The sequence below is a fragment of the Lagenorhynchus albirostris genome, chromosome 2 (genome assembly GCF_949774975.1).
Source record: "Lagenorhynchus albirostris chromosome 2, mLagAlb1.1, whole genome shotgun sequence".
Lineage (NCBI taxonomy): Eukaryota > Metazoa > Chordata > Mammalia > Artiodactyla > Delphinidae > Lagenorhynchus > Lagenorhynchus albirostris.
The window spans coordinates 178,745,610-178,770,003 of record NC_083096.1 but is presented as its reverse complement, the minus strand read 5'-3'; the positions used below and the strand labels follow the sequence as shown (position 1 = coordinate 178,770,003).

At 45.9% G+C, this 24,394-nt stretch overlaps 1 protein-coding gene across 3 annotated transcripts in view; it reads right to left on the bottom strand.

Moving 5' to 3' along the window:
* CTNNBIP1 (catenin beta interacting protein 1) overlaps nt 1-11,520 on the bottom strand; it is a 53,000-nt gene extending 41,480 nt beyond the window's left edge. The window contains exons 1-2 of one of the 3 annotated variants that reach the window (XM_060141509.1): nt 11,351-11,520; nt 10,002-10,094 (exon numbers count right to left, since the gene is read on the bottom strand). The gene's annotated coding sequence lies outside the window, so the exon portion shown is untranslated. The remainder of the gene's footprint in view (nt 1-10,001; nt 10,095-11,350) is intronic. The other 2 variants (XM_060141505.1, XM_060141511.1) reach the window with 2 other exon arrangements.
* Nucleotides 11,521-24,394: the final 12,874 nt, after the last annotated feature.

Below are 24,394 nucleotides of genomic sequence, written 5' to 3'. Positions count from 1 at the left end.
CTACTGAGACCATGTGCCACAACTACTGAAGCCTGGGCGCCTAGAGCCCATGCTCTGCAGCAAGAGAAGCCACCGCAATGAGAAGCCTGTGCACTGCAACAAAGAGTAGCCCCCGCTCACCACAACTAGAGAAAACTCATGCACAGCAACGAAGACCCAATGCAGCCAAAAAAAAAAAAAAAGAATTTTTTTAACAAGTTGCTGAGCACTTAAATTTTCTGTCTTTTATTATTGTTTTTGAATATTTTTTAACATTTATTTTATTTATTTATTTTTGGCTGTGCTGGGTCTTTGCTGCTGCGCATGGGCTTTCTCTAGTTGTGGTGAGTGGGGACTACTCTTCGTTGTGGTGTGCAGGCTTCTCATTCTGGTGACTTCTCTTGCTGCGGAGCATGGGCTTCAGTAGTTGCGGTATGCAGGCTCAGTAGTTGTGGTGCACAGGCTTAGTTGCTCCACAGCATGTGGGATCTTCCTGGACCAGGGCTCGAACCCATGTCCCCTGCATTGGCAGGCAGATTCTTAACCACTGTGCCACCAAGGAAGCCAAAATTTTTTTTTTTTTTTTTGGCTGCAGGAGCTCAGTTCCCCGACCAGGGATTGAACCTGGGCCACAGCAGTGAAAGTGCCAAATCTTTTTTTTTTTTTAATTTATTTATTTGGCTGCTCCAGGTCTTAGTTGTGGCACGTGGGATCTTCAGTTGCGGCATGCATGCAGGATCTTAGTTCTCTGACCAGGAATCGACTCAGGCTCCTTGCATTGGGAGCATGGAGTCTTAGCCACTGAACTGTCAGGGAAGTCCCGAAAGTGCCGAATCTTAACCACTAGAGCACCAGGGAACTCCCTCTCTTTCATTGCTATTAAGAAGCAGTATTTTCCTACATGTATCTTTTTTTTTTTTTTTTTTTTTTTTTTTTGCGGTACGCAGGCCTCTCACTGTTGTGGCCTCTCCCATTGCGGAGCACAGGCTCCGGACGTACAGGCTCAGCAGCCATGGCTCACGGGCCTAGTCGCTCTGCGGCATGTGGGATCTTCCCAGACCAGGGCATGAACCCGTGTCCCCTGCATCGGCAAGCGGACTCTCAACCACTGCGCCACCAGGGAAACCCCTACATGTATCTTTATGCTTTTGTCTGTCTATAGGATAAATCCCTACAGTCTTTGTTGCTACAGCAAAGTGTACATGTGTTTAAATGTTTAATATTTTGCCAAGTTGCCCTCCATGGACATGGTGACCTTTTATGTGCCCCCCAAAATGGTGCAAGAACACCTGTTTTCCCCCATACCTTGGCAGAAGTTGATTTGTTGCTAATCTGATAGGTGGGAAGTGGTATATCATTATAGTTTTAATTTGCATTTCCTGATGAGGAAATAGAGCATCATTTCAGATCATTAAGAGCAATCTGTTATGTTGTTTGCCCATTTCTTTCTTGGGTTGGCAGTCTTCTTCTTGTTGATCTACAAGTGCTCTTTATATATTAAGGCAGTTTGTCCTATGGCTGTGATATTTGTTACACGTATTTCCCCAATTTGTCATTGTTCTTTCAATTATATTATTTTATCCATGTAGAGTTTTGATTTTTATGTAATCAGATTTTAACATCTTTTATTTTATAACTTACAGATTTCATTTCATATTATTTCCTTCTCCCACTGTTTTCTTTTAATATACTTACTATTTTGTACTTTTAAAACTTTGCTCCATAACTGAGTGATCCACAAACCCAGCCTCACCAGAAGCGGGGCAGGTTGGCATTGTGTGCCTCCAGCGGGACGTGGACAACGTCAGCTACAATCATTTCTCACCAAAATGTTCACCTTTACTCCAATTCTAAGGAAAACCAGACTAATAGTCAATAGTCCTGGACTTTAAAAAATGTTAATGTCGTGATAGACAAAGAAAAGCTAGTGAACACTCTAGGCTAAGGGAGAGGAAAGAGCTTGGGAACCTAGTGAAGTTGAGATCTTCAGTTGGATCCCAGATTAAAAACTGGTGCAGGCCAAAGTGAGGGGCGTGGTTGGGAAAGTTGGATGTGGGCTGTATATCAGAGAACACTGCTGGGTCAATAGTAAATTCCTTGGGGCTGAAAATAGTATTGGGATAATGTCGGAGCATGGCCTTAGGAGATGCAAAGTATCTGATACCTGCAACTTGCTTTTTTTTTTTTAATAAGGGCAGCTCTTCAGCTTTCTTTTTTTAAAAAAATAAATTTATTTTTGGCTGCATTGGGTCTTCGTTGCTGTGCGCAGGCTTCTCACTGCGGTGGCTTCTCTTGTTGCAGAGCACGGGCTCTAGGAGCATGGGCTTCAGTAGTTGTGGCACACGGGCTCAGTAGTTGTGGCTTGCCGCTCTAGAGTGCAGGCTCAGTAGTTGCGGCACATGGGCTTAGTTGCTCCGTGGCATGTGAGATCTTCCCGGACCAGGGCTCAAACCCGTGTCCCCTGTATTGGCAGGCGGATTCTTAACCACTGCGCCACCAGGGAAGTCCACAACTTGCTTTCAAATCGCTCAGTATAAGTATAACCAATCAAAAGAATGCCAGGGAACCATTAAAAGGAGTGGGGTAGCTGTAAATGACCTCAGACATTAACTTAATGGCTCTGTGCCTCAGTTTGCTCATCTGCAAACTGTGGACAATAACAGTCCTTAGTTCACAGGTTTGTTGTGAGGAATAAACGCATTAACATAAGCAAAGCACTTTTAACAATACCCAGCACAGGGTAAGTGAAGCAGTATTAGCCAAATGATGATGATGATGATGGTGGAACAGAATGAGTTCCAGTACTTACCGTGAAGTGAAAAAAGTAAGGTGCATGACAGTGTGTATTACAGTGTGGAAAAAAAATAGTGCACATCGGGCACGTGTGCAGTCAGCGCGTACCTGATGCACTTGTACGTGTGTAGGAGGTCTCTGGTTAAGATGCACAAGACATCCACTAACAGGTGTCTTTTTCGAGGCGTCTCTTTCAGGGAGGGAGGAAGACTTAGTTTTCAACAATTAGCCTTTTGAGTTCTGTACTACGTATATATTACCTACTCCAAAAAATCCCAACGGTATATTTTTTAAAGGACGTGGAATGGGGTCAGAAGAGGAGAATAAAACATCTTCCTCCACTTTGGTGGCTGGTTGCCCAGCCAGCCAGTCCAGTGCCGTGGCTGCTGTTGAGCACCCAAGCTCTGCCACCATCGCTCACAGGCCTGCGAGAGCTCTTCTCTTCCTCGGAGACGGGAGGCGAGGGTGGACAGCCAGTCCCGGAGCAGACGTAAAGTGATGGCTCTCGGGTGGCAGCAGCAGCTCCCCTGGGGTAGGGATGAAGGACTCTGCCCCTGTGCTGGCTGACTCTGCCCCACCACATCCCACCGTAAGCTCCGGAAGGCTGTTCTACGCAGGAAAGTAGAGCCAGGGCCCTGGAGAGACACCCGTAAGCCAGCTTACCAGCCTGTAGGCCCCACCGTGCTCCCCCTAAAAATCACCAGCACCCCATCTTCCTGCAACTCCAGCGATCGGCTGTGGAGCACATAGTGGGAAACGGCGCTCACAGAGGTCTGAGATCACAGCTCAGCGGACCTGACCTTGGCGGTTTCTCTATCACCTCTGCTCCTTCCTTAGTAAGTAAGACTGCATCATTCAGGGGCTCAGAACTACCCCCTTACCATTTAAAATCTCCAGATCATCTCGGCAGCACCCACAGCCTCGTGTGTTTAAACTGTCTTCCTCCAACGCCCCTCCCCCCAGCCCCGCCGCAGGAGAAACATAAAATTATAAATGGAAAATCATTCAAATGCTCTCTACCTGGAGAGAATGGAAGAAACCTAGAGGGTCCGAAACACATTTTAGTTCATATTCCTGAGCAGAAGGACATACTGTGAGGACAAGGGTCAGGATGGATCGGTCTGTCGGAAGCCAGGGCTGCCTGGGGCAGGGGGCGGGGAGGCCTTGGTCTGGGCAGGGAGGTCAAGGCTAACCCATCTCTTTGGAAACTGGGCCCCTGGTTCGCCAGGTGATTTAGCTGGAAGAACAAGGGTGGGGCCCACACTGTGAAAGGTGTCTGAATCCAAAAGGGACCCTGACCCCCGAAGGAAGCCCCACTTGTGGAAGCCGGAACTGCAGAACGACAAGGAGGTAACTTCATCTGTTTTGGAGTTGTTATTCAGTTCAGGGACACGGACCACAGGATTCCAGCAGCAGGAAACATGTGGGCTGGATACTCAGGAGATACTCAGGCTGAAAAAGCCTTAATTGGAGCTGGTCTCCAAAAGCCTCCCACCCAGCTCTCCACGTGGGAGAGAAGATGGAAGTGGGTCACATTCTCCCAGCTGAACTGGCAGCACCGTGGGCTCCGACCGCACAAAAACAAGCCCAGGGGCACTGAGTGACCTGGTCTCCTCGCCAGACTGGGCTTTTCCTCCTGATCAGATGCTGGATGGTTCTGAGGCCCTCCAGACTGAAGGGGCACCTGGTCAGCACCAGGAAGGTAGTGACACTGCAGGGGCTGGTGAAAGTAACATTGCCCGGGAGCGGAGCCCTGTCCTGGCACCTTCCTCTCACTCTGGATGTGGGCAGGCGCCTCTGCCAGCCCTGTGCCCTCTCCACCCCAGCTCTGGCCTGAGGGCTAGTGGAAGAACACTGGGTGCTTTTGCAGAAACTGCTGGGCCTCCCTGACCGCACTCTTTGGAGGGATCCTGAGGCCTGTGGCTGGGCAGACCTGGGGAAGAAAGAACCCTCCCCCACCCCATTCTGCATAAACTGACCCCAATGGGGGCTCACAGACAGAGGTGTCCCTGGCATCATGCCGAGAGCACTGATGCAGCCAGCCCCACAGCCTGCCTGCCTCCGTATGCCTGCTTTCCAAAGTTGGCCAAGGGAGACCTGTCAGGCAGGCAGGGAATTCCGGGGAGACAAGCACTGATGGTCTTCTCATAAGATAGGCACTGGATTGATGGCATAACTTCAGAAAGCTGTGGGGACTTCCCTGGTGGCGCAGTGGCTAAGAATCCGCCTGCCAATGCTGGGAACATGGGTTTGAGCCCTGGTCCGGGAAGATTCCACATGCCGCAGAGCAACTATGCCCGTGCACCACAACTACGGAGCCCACGTGCCACAGCTACTGAAGCCCGCACGCCTAGAGCCCGTGCTCTGCAACAAGAGAAGCCACCGCAATGAGAAGCCCACGCACAGCAACGAAGAGCAGCCCCCGCTCGCCGCAACTAGAGAAAAGCCCACGCGCAGCAACGAAGACCCAACAGAGCCAAAAATAAATAAATAAATAAATAAATTTTATTTGAAAAAAAAACTGTGGAAAGAGCTCAATGCCATGATCGTTCTTCCCTGACTTGAACTCGGGTAACAAAGGGTTAATAAGCTTTTAAGTGGAAACGTAGTTCTTACTAACTGGGACTGCCAAGGTGCTAACTGTTTCTACAGACACCCACACTAGCACAGCTTTTGTTAAGTGTGACACACAAGGGCTCCAATCTACTAACTCTTCCCCTGCTCTTCTGGGAAGCCAAACCCAACCCTCCACCGTAATGTAATGTCCGTCCAGGGCAGGTACCCATGCGGCTGATGTGGACATCTGGAAATTATATCCTGACTCTCCTCCTGAGAGTTCAAAACACTCACCAACATGTTCTTGCTTTAGTCACACGACTCCCAACTAGATAGTAAGCCTCTTGGCCCTAGACTCTAAGATTTGTACGATAAGAACTAATTCTACCCTGCTCACCACAGTATTCCCAGGGCCTACCATGGGGCCCAGATCGTAATAAAAGTTCAGTAAATATTTATTACTTGAATCAGTGAGTTATTAGGAGGAAGGAGGAAAGGAAGGATGAATGGAAGATAGTCATCACCTCTTGCTATCTCTGTGTTCTTGGTTTATATTACAAAGACATCACGGCCGGGATTAGAAACCAAGCCCTATAACCCCCTTCTCTGCCCTGCCATCAACGGTCCTCGAACCTGTTACGATGCACAGTTTACATGCTGCTTCCAGAAGCTTCTACAGAACAACATGAACATTAAAAATGGAGAAACTTTCATGACCTTCAATCCTTAAGAAACTTCGGAAGGAGGAAACCCCCCCACAGAAGGACACCTTTCCGTCTGGGGGCTGTTGTCTTCCCCCTTTAACAAGGCTCTGCGGAGGATCAGGACATAATAGGTCTTTAATGACAGAGTATAAGCAGTTGGGGCTCAGTGCCCTTTCATAAAAGAAGTTCAAAAGCACTTTGGCCCAAACATCACAATGCCCCTGGGAGCTATTTAGGCACAAGGATCATTATCCCCATTTACAATTGAGGAAAGTAAGGCAAAGGGAGGTGACTTAGTTTGCCCAAGGTCAGATGAGACAGGGAAAAGGCACAGGATTCAAACTCTTTGCAGCAGCCAGTGCGCTAACTCTGGGCACCCTCACAATGTCATCCACGCTGGGCTTAAGGGAGATGTCTTTTCTTCTCTGTTGTTTCTGCTGCAAGGCAGCATCTAATATGGTGTCCAGAACTCACACACAGGAGTCCCACCAACTGGGTCTGAATCTTGACTTTGTTCCCAACTATCTTCACTTCAAACAGCTTATTGTACTTAACCTTTCCAGGCCTCAGCTTCTGAATATGCAAAATGGTAATAATGCTACTTAGAAACTACAGTGACGACTAAGTGAGAAAAAGTACAGAAAATGTCATCATTCATTTTCTAAATGAGTACGCATCACTCTCATAATGAAAAAAAACAAAAACAAAATAAAGAACAACAGTAACAAGAGAAAAAGGTTGCACCCACTCCGGGTTTAGTTTTTACAAGGAGACAGGCAACACGTGGCTAACAAGCATTTCCGATTCGGCCACTGAAATACGCCAGAACCCTGAGAGTGACTTGCAGCACAAAAGTCCTATTTGATTCCTACCAACTCTCACTGGCCTCTCAAGGTTAGCAGAGCAGGTTGGCATCACGGACACTGACAGACAAGGGGATGCCTGAGTGAGGATTTGAAAGGCTGGCCAACTGCCCTCAGTCTGAAGAGGCCAACTTTGGATTCCTGGTGAGTTGAACTCCTGGGTTTGAAACTCCATTTCTGCTGAGCTTCCCAACTCCACTCAGCCCAGACTAAAGACAGCCAATGCTTTCTAGGTACCACCATACTTGGATCAAGTGATGTGCAGGAGTGTAGATCAAATAATGATACAGGAAGTGTTCAGAGGTGACAGTGTGGCCTGGTGGTACTCAGCAGGGGACTGGTAGAGAAATGGGGATGGGGTCGGGGGGGGAGGAAAGCTGCCCAGTCAATATTGGTACACTTCCAACAAAGACACTGTGACAGGGAATTCCCCGGTGGTCCAGGGGTTAGGACTCTCATGCTCTCACTGCCAAGGGCCTGGTTCAATCCCTGGCCAGGAAACTAAGATCCTGCAAGCTGAGCGGTGCAGCCGAAAAAACAAAACAAAACAAGACACTGTGAAGACACTGTGACATACAGGTATGTGGGGGTCCCTGATGCACATAAGAACAGCAGCAAAACTCCAAGGTTACGCCAGAGTCACTACCATGACAAGAAGCTTTTCCTTATGCAGAGAACAGGACAAGCCACTGTACAGGACAAGATGCTAAGAGCTGGCGATGCTCATTCATTCAACTTAAGAAACATTGACCAATTACCTACATACTCAGGGGAGAAACGTGGCTTGATGGAATCTGCAGGACACACAGACACACACACCTGGAACTTCCTTAAGTTAGCTGATGGATCCCACATCTCCTGGGTACCTAGGTCAGAGACATGAGAAACCTGAGGGGAATAAATGCAACACTGATGGCCTCCAAAAGCCTTCCCAGGACAAGGAGAGCCTGCTCACTGCTCTTCCAATCGTCCAGGTCTTTCTCCTAGGATGGACCCCCAGGAAAGGTTCCTGTGCACTGACCTCCCACTGTTCAGAATTGAAGAGTAAAATCCAAACTCCTCACTGTGGCCACAGACCCCACTCCTGCCACCTCCTCACTCAGTACACTCCAGCCGCCACAGGCTGCTTGTACACTCCAGCCGCCACAGGCTGCTTGCTTCTACTGTCCTCTGCCCATCCGCAGGGTCTCCATTCAAAGTTACCTCCTCAGAGCTCGCTAAAATTATGACCCAGGCACTCTCCATCTCATTGCCCTGTTTTATTCTCCGTGCATCTCTTTTCACCATCCTACATTATTTTGTTCACTTGTGTACTTGTTTACCGTCTGTCTCTCCCACTAGAATGTAAACTTCATTAGATCACGCAACTTGGTGATCTTGTTCTTGGCTATATCCCCAGCATCTACAATGGTGCCTGGCACACAGTAGGTGTTCAATAAGCCATACAATTTAAGAAATATTTATTGCGTGCCTACAAAGTCTAACTGTAGACCAAAAAAAAAAAAAAAAGACAAAATCTCTGCCCTAAAAGAGCTTAAATTCTGATGGGAGATAAAAATCAGATAAAAAAAATGGTGAAATAACAGCTACTACTTCAACCAAGCCATACCAAGGTGCTCAGTGCTGTTCTAAGCATCTAATAGGTATTACTTAATTTAAGCCTCCCAACAACTCCATGAAGTATTAATATTTTATAGATGGGGAAACTGAGGCACAGAGAGGTTAAGTTACTTGCTGAAGGTCATGAAGCTCATGATGGCAGAACCAAGACCCAAACCCAGATAGTCTTGGTATGAAGTCCATGCTCTGATTAAGAGCTATGCTTCCTATCTGCCGAGTGTCAAGTAACTACTTGGTCAGCACCCTCAGCAGCTGTTCCTTGTAGGCAGAGCTGGAGAGAGAGCAGACCCATCAAGGAAGCGCTGTGAGCTCAGTGACATGGAGTCTGCTGGGTTGACCCCCGTGGTATACTCTGGTTGAGGAGGAATCTAATGAAAAGACATGGACAGGGTCAGGGTTCCTGGGCTCTACTTTTAGGTGCTGTGAGACACCCAGGCAAGTCAACTCGTACTTGATGAGTGTACTTTTGGGGCAGGATCTAGATGCTGTGAGGGATGGAAAAGTTGAATCCAATAGAGACCCTGGCCTCAGAAAGCTTAGGGTCATGCAAGTGCATACGAAGCTGAGAGGTAGAAAGTGACGGATACCATTAGCAAATGTACAAACAGCTATGGGATTTCAAAAGAGTTACTCACTCTCTAGGGACCACAGGTGCCCAACCGTAAGAGGGGCCCGGCCCCACGGTCCTTTATAGCTCGGATGTGTTCTGACAGCCCAGACTTGGAGCAACGTGGAGATCAAGTTTTATTCTGGTTAATGGTTCAAGTTCACGGCCACTGAGCTGCTCTCCCACCCACCATGAGATCAGTCCCAATATCTTTGGGCAACATCCTACAGCAGAGGCAGGGCAATAACGCTCTCATTTAAATAATGCAGCCGGATGTGGGAATGAAGCCCAGTGTGTTCTGCCCTCCTCCACCTCGAACTGATTTTTAAGCCTACAAACCCTCTTCCCTCAAGGAGGGGGTGGGTGACGTTTCTGTGAGCACCTTGTTAGAACGTGGAGACTGCTCCCTATTCACCCTGGTCACATCAGTATCTCTAGAGTTTAGCACAGTACCTGGCCCACAGCAGGTGCTGAGTAAGGTTTGCTGAGTTAAACCTGAGCTTGGTCAGGTCTAGAAATTCTCTGCCAGAAGTATAACTCGAAGTCGGTGTTCCCTGAAGTTTTGCTTTAAAGCTCTGAGCCTCTCTCAGGGGGAGCAGACTGGTTTTACCTATTCACTTCTGCTACCCCTACTCTGGTCCAAGCCACCATCACCCCTTGACCGGAAGCGGCAACAGTCTGTCTCCCAATTAGTATCCCTGCTCCTTACAATCCAGTCTCAATAGAGCAGCCAGAATGATCTCTGAAAACAAATCAGATCTTACCACCTCTTTACTTAAAATCCACCTGTGGTTTCTAACTGCACTTGGAATAAAATCCAAACTGGCTCTTCCCACCTTCACAGCACTTACCATGACTAAAATTATTTTGTCCACTTACTTGTTTAATCCCTCCTCTTCAGAAGGTCAGCTACAGGAGGGCAGGGGCTGTGTCTCTCTTCACCACTGTAGCCCCCGGTGCTTGGAATGCTGCCTGACACATACACAAGGACCACTCACTCCACCAGGAAACCATGAATGACACACTGGCATTTAACAGCCAGCACCTTTATTTATAATTCAAAGTCCTGCTTTAAATCAAAGGAAACTTGGTCTCTCTGGACACTTTAATGGCCCAAGAGATCAGTATCACTTAGAGTCTAAAGCCAGGAACTAGAGCCCAGTAGTTGTAGCAGGGAGCTAAGAGCCAAGATACTTGGGAGCAGAACCTCAGGACAAACTCTGACTTGCCTCCAGGTCCCTTGCCCACACACCCTGTGCCTCAATTTACCCAGCCGTCGGCCAGGCACACTTCCCTAAGTAGTGTGAGTGACAGGAGACAAAGTAATTAACAGCTATAGTGTACTTAGATTCTCAGATAGGAGGTGCTGCCAGCCTCACATCTCATTATTCATAAAACTCTTCATCTGCGGCCAACACAGGCCTCCTGGGCCTTCCCAGGGGCTAACCTGACAGCAGGTACTGCTCAGACAAGTTCAGCACACACGAGAGAGGCAGGCATGCGGGGCCTAACAGAGGTTGGGTATCAGACCTAAGTGTCTCGGTTATCAGGTCCAAGAAAAAGGAAAGTGGTCGGGGTGGGGATGATGGAAAGGAGGCGAGAAGTGCAGTCTGGGGCTCTGAGTGGTTAATCTTGCAGGTTCACATACACACGCCTGCCATACAGGTGAGATGTATGCCTACAATGTGCACCGTCTAGGAACACTCACTAGGAGAGGTGGGATGGGGACACGACAGTTCAACCAGACTAGGGAGAGGAACCGTGGATCAGTGACCAGATCTTGGCAGCATTTAGTTTGGGAAAATATGGGAGGGCTTTATACAGAGGGTCAGGATGCTGAGAGCAGGGCGCAGGTGAGGGAAGACACAAGAGGGCACGGGACCTGGAGTGCCGACAGACGGTGACAACCCCGCCAACGCGGTGGGGTGAGCAACAGAGTGGATGGCTCGGACACCTGTGGAGGCGACCCCCGGGGTAAGGGGGGTTGAGGACCGCTGGATGGTGGTCTGTCGCGGGGGCGGCGAGTGGCAGGAGCAGCGGGGGCCAGGTGGGGCAGGAGGCCCGGCCCAGACCAGGGCGCCGTGCCGGGGGTCCGGCTGGTGGGTCCGAGCGGGGTCGGGGGCGCCCTCCACGGCCCCTCCCCGAGAGACAAAGGGCCGGCGGCTCCCCCGAGCCCCGGCGCGGCGCGGGCCCAGGCGCTGAGGGCGAGGGCCGGCCTCGGCGCTTACCTGGGCCGCCCGACCCGGCCGGGCGGGCGGGGGCTGCGGGTCCGAGAGCGGCGCGCGGCGGCCTGTTCCGGGGCGCGCACAGCCCGAGCAGCCGCGGGGGCAGCAGCAGCAGCAGCAGCAACAGCAGCAGCAACGGGAGCAACAGCCTTAGCCTCCGCCTCCCGTTCAGTGAGTCACCGCGGCGGGGAGAGAGGGAGGCGCCAGGCCGCCGGGGGAGGGACCGGCGGAGGGGGCGGCATCTGGCTCCGCTCGGGCGGCGGAGGCGCGGCCACGGCAACGCCCCGGGGGGGCCGGGCGCCGGGGGCGTGACCGGATGATGTGGTGGGCGTGGCCAGGAACACCCTGTGGCTCTCATTGGTTAAATCGGACAGAGGGCGGGGATTCCAGTTGAGTGGGGGGGCTGAGGAGTGCTCGGGCACGCTCATTGGGCCCCTCGAAGGGGGCGGGACCAGTGGCCCCGGGGCGGAGCCACGAGATGGGCAGGTGGAACCCGGTCGCGGGCAGTGGCCGAGCGGCTCTCAGAGCAAAGGGGTGGAGCGGGTCGGGGGTTGGCAGGGGAGGAGGGGCGGGGGCTCGGATGAGGAGGCGGCCTGAGGGCGGAGCCCGGGTTAAGGATGGACCCGGCGTTGCGGTAAAGCAACTCTGCCTGTCCCTAGCTGCTCCAGAAGCACAGTGATCCCGTAAAAATAATGGCCTCTCCCACGCACGGGTCTGTGTTTAAAAATGGGAGCAGCCAGATGGGGCGGAATCCTTGGTGAGACCGATTTACCCAGGACCCCTGAAAAATCTGAAATGGACGAGGTTGCAAAACATTTAGAGGAGTGGTCTTCCTGAGTCTTGGAGCTGGGAGTATTGCTACCTTTAGGCCGACTCTTGAACTGGGGGCCTGTCTAACCTGGATCCACCGAGCCCAGAGAGCCCAGGGATGGTCCTCTGTGGGTTAAACTTAGAATACTGTTTGTATTGGTAGTGAGTGCATTTTTCTGGGGAGAAGGGTGACCTTGATTAAAATGTTTCTATAGGAAGTCTGACTATGTCTGCTAATCTGGCTCTGTCTGGAGAGAGTATAGAGAGAAACAGCCCCTTTTAGGCAAAATGAGAATTGCTCTGAACACCCACCTTCCCTTTTAAAGGGACGCGTGTCTTCAAGTGTGGTCTCACTTTCAACATTTAACTTAACAATTGCATGGGGTGACACTAACCACAGTTTAGAGGCCTTACTGCTCCGCTTTCCCCAGCCTTTTCACTCCTTTTCTGTCCCATCCTCTTCCACTCCCCTCACTTTTCTTTCCCTTCCCTATGCAAGGATACAAGATACTTTTTTTTTTTACTGTATTTATATCCTCCAATGTCCATATTGCTCTTTTGATTTAATAACTTTTTAGTTACAATTGAGGAATACTTTAATTTTATCAAAAGTCATGAGATTATGAACTTTTAAAGGCCAGAAATAGATTTTAATGATGTCTGTATCTCCATCAGCTTCCAGACTACCAGGCCCATAACAAGAGCTCAAGCAATATTTTGCAATACAGTTACAAGCTTGTCCCTCAAGTTTCCCAGCGCATACCAATACAACAAACTTACATATTCAAGTTATTTTCATGTAAATATTGATGTTTAAACAAATGAATTGGGACTTCCCTGGTGGCAGAGTGGTTGGGACTCCAAGCTTCCAGTGCAGGGAGCCAGATCGGGGAGCTAGATCCCACGTGCATGCCGCAACTAAAAGTTTGCATGCCACAGCTAGGGAGCCGGCAAGCCGCAACTAAGGAGCCCGGCAAGCCGCAACTAAGGCGCCCGCCAGCGCAACCAAAATAAATAAATATTTAAAAAAATAATAAACAAATGAATTAAGGGACTTCCCTGGTGGCCCAGCGGTTAAGACTCCACGCTTCCATTGCAGGGGGCACGGGTTTGATCCCTGGTTGGGGAAATGAGACCAGGGAACTGAGATTCCCACATGCAAGAAGGGAAAAAAGAAAGGTATATGCTTAAGGAAAAATGTGGGAAAGGAATGCACAAAATGAAAAGGTGTCAGTGTGAAATAGTGGATGCTTTTTTCCTTTTTTCAAAATTTTCATAAATACATTGTTTTCATAGTTCAAAATTACAATAAGTTCATCAACATAGCCAGGCCCTTAACTACCCCATCAGCTCAGAGTTGGAAAATTCTGCATTTCTAGATAGTAGTATTACTGCAGGATTAACGCAGAATGAAACACTGAAGGCTTAGGAGGCAGGAAACATCTGTTAGTTCTGACAGCCCAGCACTGCCTCTGCCCTTTGGGGAACTGCTCCTCCCCACCGTCTACCCACCAGAGGTGCTGATGAGGTTACCAACTATAGTATTCTACCCTTTCCCCTCCACAAAAAAAGCAAACAGTGGAGACGTGAACCCAAGCTTGATCAATTTAAGTGCTGCGTTCTCTTGACCATTGGCTAAGAAGAGGATGTGACCTGAGCGGAGCCAATTGGAGTCCTTCTCTGAAACTTTCTGAATTGGAAATGAAGGGAAGTTCTTTCTTTCCTGTTGGATCAAGAGCTGTAAGGATGTGACCTCAAAAATGTTAGCATCATCCTCCACCCATCCCATGGAAAATTCTGAAGGAATGAGGCAATGTTACTGGACAGACACAGAGACCAAGATTTGGAGGGAAGGAAAGTGAAAGGGAGAGAACCTATCATGGTATGTTCCATGGTTTCAGTAGACCTTGCACCAATTCTGCACAAACCATCTCACACTTAATAGGTCCCCAAATCTGCCTTTCCTCTGTCAACAGCTGGCGCCACTCCACCAAGTTGCTTATACCAGAAACTTAAGAGTATCCTTGACACCACGCTCTCCTTTATCCCTCACGTTCAGTCCATGTTGTTTCCACCCTCAGACCATACCTTGAATCTCCCCTCTTCCCACCCTCTCCACTATTCTGCTCCAGTTTAACCCATCATCAGCCCTCACCATGACTCCAGCACTAACTTCCAAGTGTGCCCTCATTCAGGCTTTCCCTAACACCGTCAATCCATTGCCCACACAGCAGCTAGAGGGATCTTCTTAAAATGTGCTGATCTTGTCCCACCTCTGCTATTCAACGACTCCTCTTTGTTTTCCTGATGAAGTTCAAAATCTTTAGCATGGCTACAAGGCCTTGCATGATCTGGCTCCAGCCTGACCTTGAACTACCTTTGCCAACTGAGCTTCCACCACACACAGGCCCTCTCCCTATTCCTTGATCACAGGATACTTCTTTGTGCTTTGGTACATATGAGTACCATTTCTCTTCCTTTTACTGAAGTGTAGTTGATTTACAATGTTGTGTTAGTTTCTGATGTACAGCACAATGATTCAGTTTAACATATATATACATATTCTTTTTCATATTCTTTTCTTTTATGGTTTATTACAGCATATTGAACATAGTTCCCTGTGCTATACAGTAGGACCTTGTTTATCTATTTTATATATAGTAGTTTGTATCTGCTAATCCCAAACTCAAGGAGACTTTTCTTTACCTATGCTAGGCCAGCCCCAGTCCCAACATGGCCATAAATTCCAGGAGGGCAACGAGGTCACTGTGAACCACTCCCACCTAGTATAGTAGCTGGCAGTGTAGATGCTCAACAAATACTGCATGAATAAATAAATGTGTAAAGACTGAACCCAGGACTTTCCCTCCCATTGATAGCCACTCCTATTTCCCCATCTCCACCCGCAACTCCAATGCTACCAACCCTTTTTTCACGCTTCACTCAATAAATTTATGATTCTATATTTTACCCTTTCAGCTTTGGGGAGGGCCTCTCTGTGCTCCCAGACATATATGTATCTTTAAATAGCTGCTTTCTGGAGGAAAAAAAATCTCTATCCTCTGTATCAAAGGGATAACTCTAACAGTAAAATATTCAGGCCAAGTATGAAACAACAGTGGAGCCACAGCAGGCTGCAGGGAAGGAAAGCTATTTTGAAGTAGTTATGGCAACAGTGGTCCTCAAATTTTACCCTATAAGAGGGCCTCCTGCCTACAAGTGAAGCAGGTACAAGGTGAGAATGGGAGAGAAAGGAAAAGACATTGTACTGAATAAAGAAGAGATTTTTTTTTTAGTAAAGAAAAAATAAGAACCAATTCTTTTTGTGTTTTGAAAACCAAATTTTAAACACTAATAACTTCCAATTATATAGAAAGTTCGAAAAATTGTCTTTTGCATCGGTCTCTATGTTTTTTTGTTTTTTTGCGGTACGCGGGCCTCTCACTGTTGTGGCCTCTCCCGTTGCAGAGCACAGGCTCCGGACGCGCAGGCTCAGCGGCCATGGCTCACGGGGCCAGCCGCTCCGCGGCATGTGGTATCTTCCCGGACCGGGGCACGAACCCGTGTCCCCTGCATCGGCAGGCGGACTCTCAACTAGTACACCACCAGGGAAGCCCCTCGGTCCCTATATTTGTCATCCTGTTTACATGCGATACAACTCTAACTTCTCTGAGGATAGACAGTGACGCAGGAGGCAGGAGGCTAAGCACGCAGCAGACAAAGCATGCCGCGGTCGTGTGCCATTCTCCTCTTTCACCTTGGCAAGTGACTGTCATTTAAGTTTACTTTGGAGATAATAAGGAATTATTAAACACAATGATGAAAGCATTTTGTAGAGCAGTGGATATACATATTTTGTGTCATGAGTGGGGTATGTGCAGCTTTGAACATCTGGCTCGCTGCCAACCCGTCCCTAGAGTGTTGGTTTCTACAGCATCTGATACGTACATGCTCCCTACATCACGGAACCTTGTTTGTACTGTGCTTGGGAACAACATAAAGAAATAATTATTCACTTCTTTGGCTGAGTGTTTTGACAGACCAACACGTCTTTTTTTTTTTTTTTTTTTTTAATTTATTTTTGGCTGCATTGGGTCTTCATTGCTGCGTGCAGGCTTTCTCTAGTTGCAGTGAGCGGGGGCTACTCTTCATTGCGGTGGGCGGGCTTCTTATTGTGGTGGCTTGTCTTATTGCGGAGCACAGGCTCTAGGCGCGTGGGCTTCAGGAGTTGTGGCTCGCAGGCTCTAGAGCACAGGCTCGGTAGTTGTGGTGCATGGGTTTAGCGGTTCCGCAGCATGTGGGATCTTCCCAGACCAGAGCTCGAACCCCGTGTCCCCTGCCTTGGCAGGCGGATTCTTAACCACTGCGCCACCAGGGAAGCCCCACCAACATGCCTAATAAGTGTACTTTCTGAGCCTCAAATGTTCACCTAGTAAAGACAAACCAACATAAGGCCTCAATTTGGATCCAAATATTCAGCCTATTAGTCTTTAAGCACAGTATCACCTTTTTATTTCCAGCTGGTTATCGTCTAATTAAGCATAAAAAATTACCATCCCTAAAAGCAAAGAGTCTCTACTCTCTGGTAATAAATGACAGAACAGCTATCTTTCCCCCCTGCACAAACGAATGCATTTTATATCTGTAGATATTGAAATGTTACCAGTGTATTTAGGTGGGACTGAAAAGACCATTCCTGACAAGCAATTCCTTCCTTTAATAACAGGCCCTGTTATTAAATATTTGTTATTAAATATTTGTAGCTTTGCCTGTTATTAAATATTTGTAGCTTTTCTCCTACCCTTCACTGTTCTAAGAGTAGAAATTTTCAAACCTACCTGAGAGTATAAACCCTCCTGTTCCACATCTATATGTTTAGCTACTTGCTATTTGTAAGACTGAGGTCGGGCTTTGCAGTGATGTGACAGACACTTAGATTTTGCATTTTGGTCCAGCAGAGGTTGCTCAATCTAAATGAACTTTGTGGCTTTGTTTTCTGCACACACCGCTCCCCTCACTTTCTTCATTACTGCTCTTCTAGGAAATTACTTCCCATCAGCAGTACTTGCCCCCAGCTGGTTGTGAATCAGATGGGGCTCTTTTTTTATAGTTAATAAACAGTACAGGCTGAGGGCAGCAAATCTACACCCTGGTGCCAGCTAGTGAAGAGCCTCACATGAAAGCTTATGCAAAGGGGACAGGCATAGTGCAAATGTCCTGGGATCCCAGATTATCCACTCTTCTCCCACACGCTGCATAACAGATACTAATGATTATTAATTATTTAAGCAAAGAACATGAGAGTCAACACAGGCGGCAAAAGGAAAATAAAAGAAGCTGCACTCTAGAATCCTCTGTCGAAATCATTTTAATTCACTCAAGCTATAGAGCCAAAGGAAATAGACCAAGATACTTAACAGCTAAGGAATTTTTTTAAATCCTCTACCACTTTTTTCCCTTAAAAAGAAAAAAGGCAACTTAGGCTACATTTGTATACATTGCTGAAAAACTGTAATATGAAAATGAAATGGCTTCCACAGGCTGCCCTCTGTGATGGCATGTGCAGGCCAGGGAGTGACAGGACGAGGCTCAGCCAGGTCTTCGTAGGCTCCAGTGAACCCTGAGGTTGTGAGTCCCAAGTCTCCCCTCGAGATGCATCTTTCTTGCTCATACACACTAAGGGCACTGGAAGTCTAACGCTTGAAGCTCCATCCTTGATTTTCTTTTCTTTGTGCTTTGTACTAAAACCTTCGTGAGATTTTCACTTCAAATTACAAACGTCGTGTCATTCCTGGTAGGTTTTACTTTTTCTTTGCATATATCAGGATACCTAGAACGGTTTCTTCCTATTACATAAGCTGTGACACTATTTTAAAAAGTTAAGAGCTCAAAAAAGGCACAGTTTGATCTTACTTTTAAATTCTTGGACAATCTCCACTTGTTTGAAACTAACTGGTAGTTCTACAGTGCAACCTTTCCAAATTGTCAATCCCCTGGCAGCTAATGACATTTCCTCTTACAATCGGAGTTTTCATTTCTAATTCAATAACATTTAGAGATCTAACGCTCATTATTACTGTAACTAACCTGGCTCTGTGACTAACAAGAGACTGTGTTTTCTTTGCAGGTGTCTTTTTCTGACCTTGTTCCAATATTCACACTACCTTCCTCTAAGTTCTTACGGGACCTTTCATTTGAACTGATTCAGAACTTCATCAACGTTTCACACGTGAACTATTATGTATCCCCTGGCTTTTGTTCAAGCATAGTCTCTTTAGCCAATCGCATGTCATTGTGCGAGGCAGGGGATAAAGCAGCAAATCAGACACATACTGTCCTTGCCCTCATGATGGATAAGACATACACCAATGAATTATACACCTGAATAATTCATTGCAATTATAGTTAAGTGCCAAAAGCTGAAACACAATGGGCTCTGAAACCATATAATTGGGAACCTAACCTTGCATTAGGGTCAGGGAGTTTCCCTGGGAAAATAATATTTAAGCTCACACTTGAGGTATAAGTAGGAGTTAACTAAGCAAAGAGTGGGGAGAAGAGGATAGCACACAGTGGGACCAGCCCATAAAAAGGCCATGAGGAAGCAAGAGAGGATGGTGAGATCAAACTACTGTGAGAGAAGGCCGGGTGGCTGGAGTGCAGAGTGATGGGGAAAGAGGTCAGGCCCCTATCATACAGGACTTCATAGGTCATGCTAAACATTCAGTATTTATCCCCAAAAGTAATGAGAACCACCAAAAGGTTTAAACAAGGATATGACATCGTTGGATTTGTATTTAAATAGATGACTATGGCTTTTGCAAGGAGAATGAACTAAAGTGGGATAAGAACGGCGTATTAGCAAGTGACTGCTGCATAAAAAAACCACCTCGAAACTCAGTGGCTTAACAAGCATTTGTGGTTTTTGTTCAGGGGTCTGCAAATTGCCTGGTGTGGGTATACTTCAGGCTGTGGGTTGACTGTGACTCTGCTGGGTCAGGCCGGGATCAACAGGGTTTAGCTGTAGATTGGGATTAAGTCTGCTCCATGTGTCCTCATTCTCCTTGAACCAGAGGCCACAAAGGGCACATTCCTCTTATGATGAACGGCAGAGCAAGAGTACCAAGACAAACTGTGGAAGCACATTGCAGACCTCTCCAGGAGTCATATCCATAAACAGCCCATTTGTCAAATTCAGTCTAATTGCCAGGCCCCAAACAGCGGGATAAGGAAGTATATTCCACCTCAAGGGAGGAAGGTCTGAATAAATAATTGTTGAGTAATACTCCAATATATCAAAGCAGCTATCATCAAGGCATTTTCCATTCTTGATGGAGAATAAATACATGGTAGTCTGTTGCTTTCTTCGTCCTAACCCACCTTGCTTTAGCCCCCAAACAATTGCTTTAATTTTCCCAAAGCCTTTACCGGACAGAATATAAAACTGTATAATATTATCAGCTTAGAGTTATCAGCTTAGAATGGCACAGCAGGCATTCAATTTATGATGCATGAGTCTGGCACAGTGCTATGTACTCTCATCAATTTTTAGATTTAATTTATTGTTTGGGGGGTGGGGTTTTTTGCATTTATTTTTCTTTTCTTTTTTAAAAAATTTATTATTTGGGAGGAAAACAAATCCGTTTCCCCCCCAAAGTCCTGATTTATCTCACATTCTTGGGCTTAGCTTTAACTGGGATTCATTCTTTTCTTCCATTCTTGCAGTTAGGAATGCATTCACAGCCATAGTCCTGGGTCTTTAATAAGAAGCTAGTCTTGCTGTGGACATCAATATTTTTGGTGGAGTGTGAGGCTGAGGGGAGAGTTCATGTAACTTGGAAGCAGCTCTGGGGAGTGAAAGTGAACTATTTTTAGCTGAATTCGAGTGGAGGCAATGCACTTGAAGAATCCAAAGGCTTTAGCAATATCTTAGATTGACTTTAATGAGTAGTTAGACTAAAATAGCTACAGGCTCCAGGGGGCAGACCAAACCTATTGAGAACCTCTCCTGGGAGATAAAAAGGCACTCATATAGCTCACATCATGAAGTAGTGTCAGCCTCTTCCATGCCCCCAGCAGGATGCTCAGCATGGGAGCATTTCTACCCATCTTACTAATTGGTGGCTAAGTACAGACAGAACAGAAAGGGACACTTATTTTACTAATAAGTAGAAAAGCTTTCTCAGGAAAGCAGAAGACATGCTCACAGAGAAGAGGAGGCAGGGAGTCCTTAAGCAAGCATACAGGTGACACTTGTGACTTTAAAACAACTTTGAGCACGCAATTTCCATTTAATTTCTTTTCAGAGAAGACATATAGAAACAGCATTCTAAAGGGGCTGCAGTGTCTGGAAAAGATAAAAAGACTAGTTTTAATTTGCCTTCCATTTCTGCTGCTAATGACACCCTGCTGAGACAGACTGTAATATTAACACACAAATTCCCACAAACCCAATAACATCCTTTCACTAGGATGTCTTGGGTTATTATAAGATCTCTTTAGCACAAGTTATGTCATTAAAGGAAATTTAAAAGTAAATTAATCTCATATCCAGGAAACGAAAAGACAGGAGAAACAGAATTGTAGGCTTTTCCCCACATTAGGTACTCCTAGTTAATATATTTTATGATCTTAATTTCCTGTTATTTCAAATATCTAGATATGAACACAAGCTTCCCTTTGTCAAACCAAACACAACGCCTCTATTTTATTTAGTATTCTTAAAATGTATATTTTAAGATTTTAAATATTTTAATGAAAGTGGCATTATTTAATTTTGTACAGTTCCTTACACTGTAGTTTCAAAGCCATTTAACCATTTAATAACTATTCTTCACAAAATATCTACATGAATATTTGGAAGGTGACTTGACAAAATGAGACCAAAATTAAGTATAAAAGAGTGGCACAATTAGGATTAGAAATGTAGTGACAGGGTTCAGGGGACACACCACCCCATGATATGGCACCTTGGCATATTGACTATTTTAAGCTGATGGAACTTGAGAAATGGCATGAGTAGTAAGGACTTTCGACCTTCCCTTGAAGCAGGTCATAAAACCCTCATGTGAGAGGTGCCCTCCCCAGTACCTGGAAGGAAGGAACATTCTTACCTTCAAAGAAGAGACAGAAAGGAATGGGAACAAACAGATCTAGCTAAGTTTCCCTCAGTTTCTTACACTTAGCTCACCTTTGTTCTATCTCATTTTCCCACGACTTTCCACCCTTCATCAAATCTAGCATACAAGCACTCAGATTTAACAGTTTCTCTGGGTCTTCATTTCCTTATGAAGGTTCCCATGTCACATAACACTTACAGTGAATACATGTGTATGCTTTTCTCTTGTTAATCTGCCTCTGTTATAGGGGTCCCAGTTAAGAACACAAAAAGAGGAAAGAGATCTTTCCTCCCCTACAGGAGTATTCCCACTTTCTTTCCATTTAATATTCTCCAAAATGACTTAATAACATAAATACAGATGACTCTTGAACAACATGGGTTTGCATGTGTGGGTCAATTTATACCGATTTCTTTCACTAAATACATACTACAGTACTACACAACCTGTGGTTGTTTGAATCCAGGAACCGCAGATACCAAGGGCTGTCAAATTGTACATGAATTTTCAACTGCGCAGAGGGTGGGCACCCCCAACCCCCGTGTTGTTCAAGGGTCAAGTGTATTTTAGTGAGATATGCATTTTACAATATTGATTTTATTTTATTTTTTAATTTTTTTGCCACTTTGCATGGCTTGAAGGATCTTAATTCCCCGACCAGAGATTGAACCCAGGCCCACAGCAGTGAAAGCGCCAAGTCCTAACCACTGGACCGCCAGGGAATTTCCTACAAGATTGATTTTAAAATGAGGTAAAAAATTATAGATGAAAGAGATCATTTAGATCAAATTGTACAGATCAGAATTATTTCCCAGTGTAATCTTCCTTATAATATGTGAATACACATCTGAAATAATGTTTCTAAGGATCCAGCTAACTATGATGGAGTGACAAATTTGGAGGGAGGGGTAGGTCTATTTAAAACACATTTTATCATTGTGAAATAAACCTCTTGGTGATGCAGCCGGATATCTAAACTTCTATTAACCATATAAACACTTAAGAGTCTTATTTTTTTAATAAAAGGACTCTATTCAATATCCATTTTAGAAAATTTAACCAAAAAGAGCCAAGTAATGTGTCTGGCGTATCTCAGCACTCAATAAATGCCTGATGAAAGAATAAATGACATCACAATCAGAAGAGGTAGCAGACAGAAGCTTTCCTTGCTTCCACATAGTAATTGTTGTTAAGATTTTTCTAAAACCCATTCTCTTCATTTTCAAGACCTAATCCCCACCAGGGAAAGCACATTTTGAGTTTTTCAAAGTAAAAGGGTCTAGTGTACACAATTTGTCCAGCGCCTTCATTGTAACAAAATTAACCTGGCACAATCAACCTCCCTCTCTGGCAAGAGCAGCACCGTGGGAGGTCGTAAGAGTACTGTGGGAGCAGTCAGGTTCCCAGAAGAGAGGCACACACATGAATGAGCACACACTCACATCCCTCATTTCTGCTCCAGGCTCACAAGTTAAAGACAGAGGTCACATTTTCCTTCCTGAGAATGGAAAGTAGATTTAGGTATGTCTCACGTACTCTTTTATTTGGACTCTTGCTCATGGTATTTTCTTGCAGAGGAATAAACCACTCATAGTTCTGGAAGACAGGATGAAAAGAAATGCCACGAGGCTGAGGCTAAGGGGCTGAGATTTTGCCTGTTTGCTCGAAAATTACAAATGCTCCTCTCCTGAGTAAATATGAAACAAAATATTTAAATAAATGAGTATAAGCTCAGAGGTCTTGTTTGTTTTGGTGGTTCAAACACAATGGAAGTTTATTTCTTGCTTCTATGAATTTAAAGTGGACTTTCCTGATCGGTGGGTGACTCTCTTCCAAGCATTGACATAGGGTGCCAGATTTATTGCCTCCTACAGGCTGCTATCTTTTTTAAAAATTTTTATTTATTTTTATTGAAGTATAGTTGATTTACAAGCTCAGAGCTTTAAAAACCAAATCTAAGGTATAATTTACCAAGACCTAGAATAAACGTGACGTAAAATTTGAGGTGCTAAGTTAAAAAAAAAATTTTTAAGGGACTTCCATGGTGGTCCAGTGGTTAGGACTCGGCACTTCCACTGCAGGGGGGCATGCATTTGATCCCTGGACAGGGAACTAAAATCCTGCATGCCGAGTGGCGTGGCCGAAAAAAAAAAATTTTTTTTAAAGATGAATAAACACCACATTTTCTAAGAACATGGTCAACCACAGGATTAAGACAATCACTTACAACCTAATCCAGGCCAAATATTTACTTTTACCTAGATTACCTATTTTTTAAATTATCATCGAGGGTCACTGCCTCAGTTTTCAACTTGGCCTGCCTGGTTTACGAGTATTGCAGGAATAAGGCCAGGCCTAAAAGAATCAGGTTTTCATACAAGCCAAAAAAATCACTGAACTCTTCTTATATATATGACAATTTAGCAGCAACAAAAAAATAGTACTTGAACTAAGACATTTTAGAATGAACAGACATAATTACAATAACTTAAACTCTTAAACCAGGTATTGAAATTATGACTGAAACACAAAATCAGAGGTTCTTGTGGGAAGGCTTCAGAAGTTCAGTCACAGTTGCCAGAAGCTGAGGACAGAGGACCTGTGACTGATGCATAATCTTAGAAAAGACTCTTACTAGCATTATCTTCCTCTTTTTGTTTTTTAATTAATTAATTTTTGGCTGCGTTGGGTCTCCATTGCTGCGCACAGGCTTTCTCTAGTTGCAGCAAGTGGGGGCTACTCTTCTTTGTGGTGTGCGGGCTTCCCATTGCAGTGGCTTCTCTTGTTGCGGAAAACAGGCTCTAAGTGCACGGGCTTCAGTAGTTGTGGCATGCAGGCTCAGTAGTTGTGGCTCGTGGGCTCTAGAGCTCAGGCTCAGTAGTTGTGGCGCACGGGCTTAGTTGCTCCGCATGTGGGATCTTCCTGGACCAGGGCTCAAACCCGTGTCCCCTGCATTGGCAGGTGGATTCTTAACCACTGTACCACCAGGGAAGTCCCTGTCTTCTTTCTTAACTCAAAAGGAAATTGGTGGTTCTCCTTGACCTCCTTTATAGAAAATATTTTTTACTTGTTTATTTTATTTTGCGGTACACGGGCCTCTCACTGTTGTGGCCTCTCC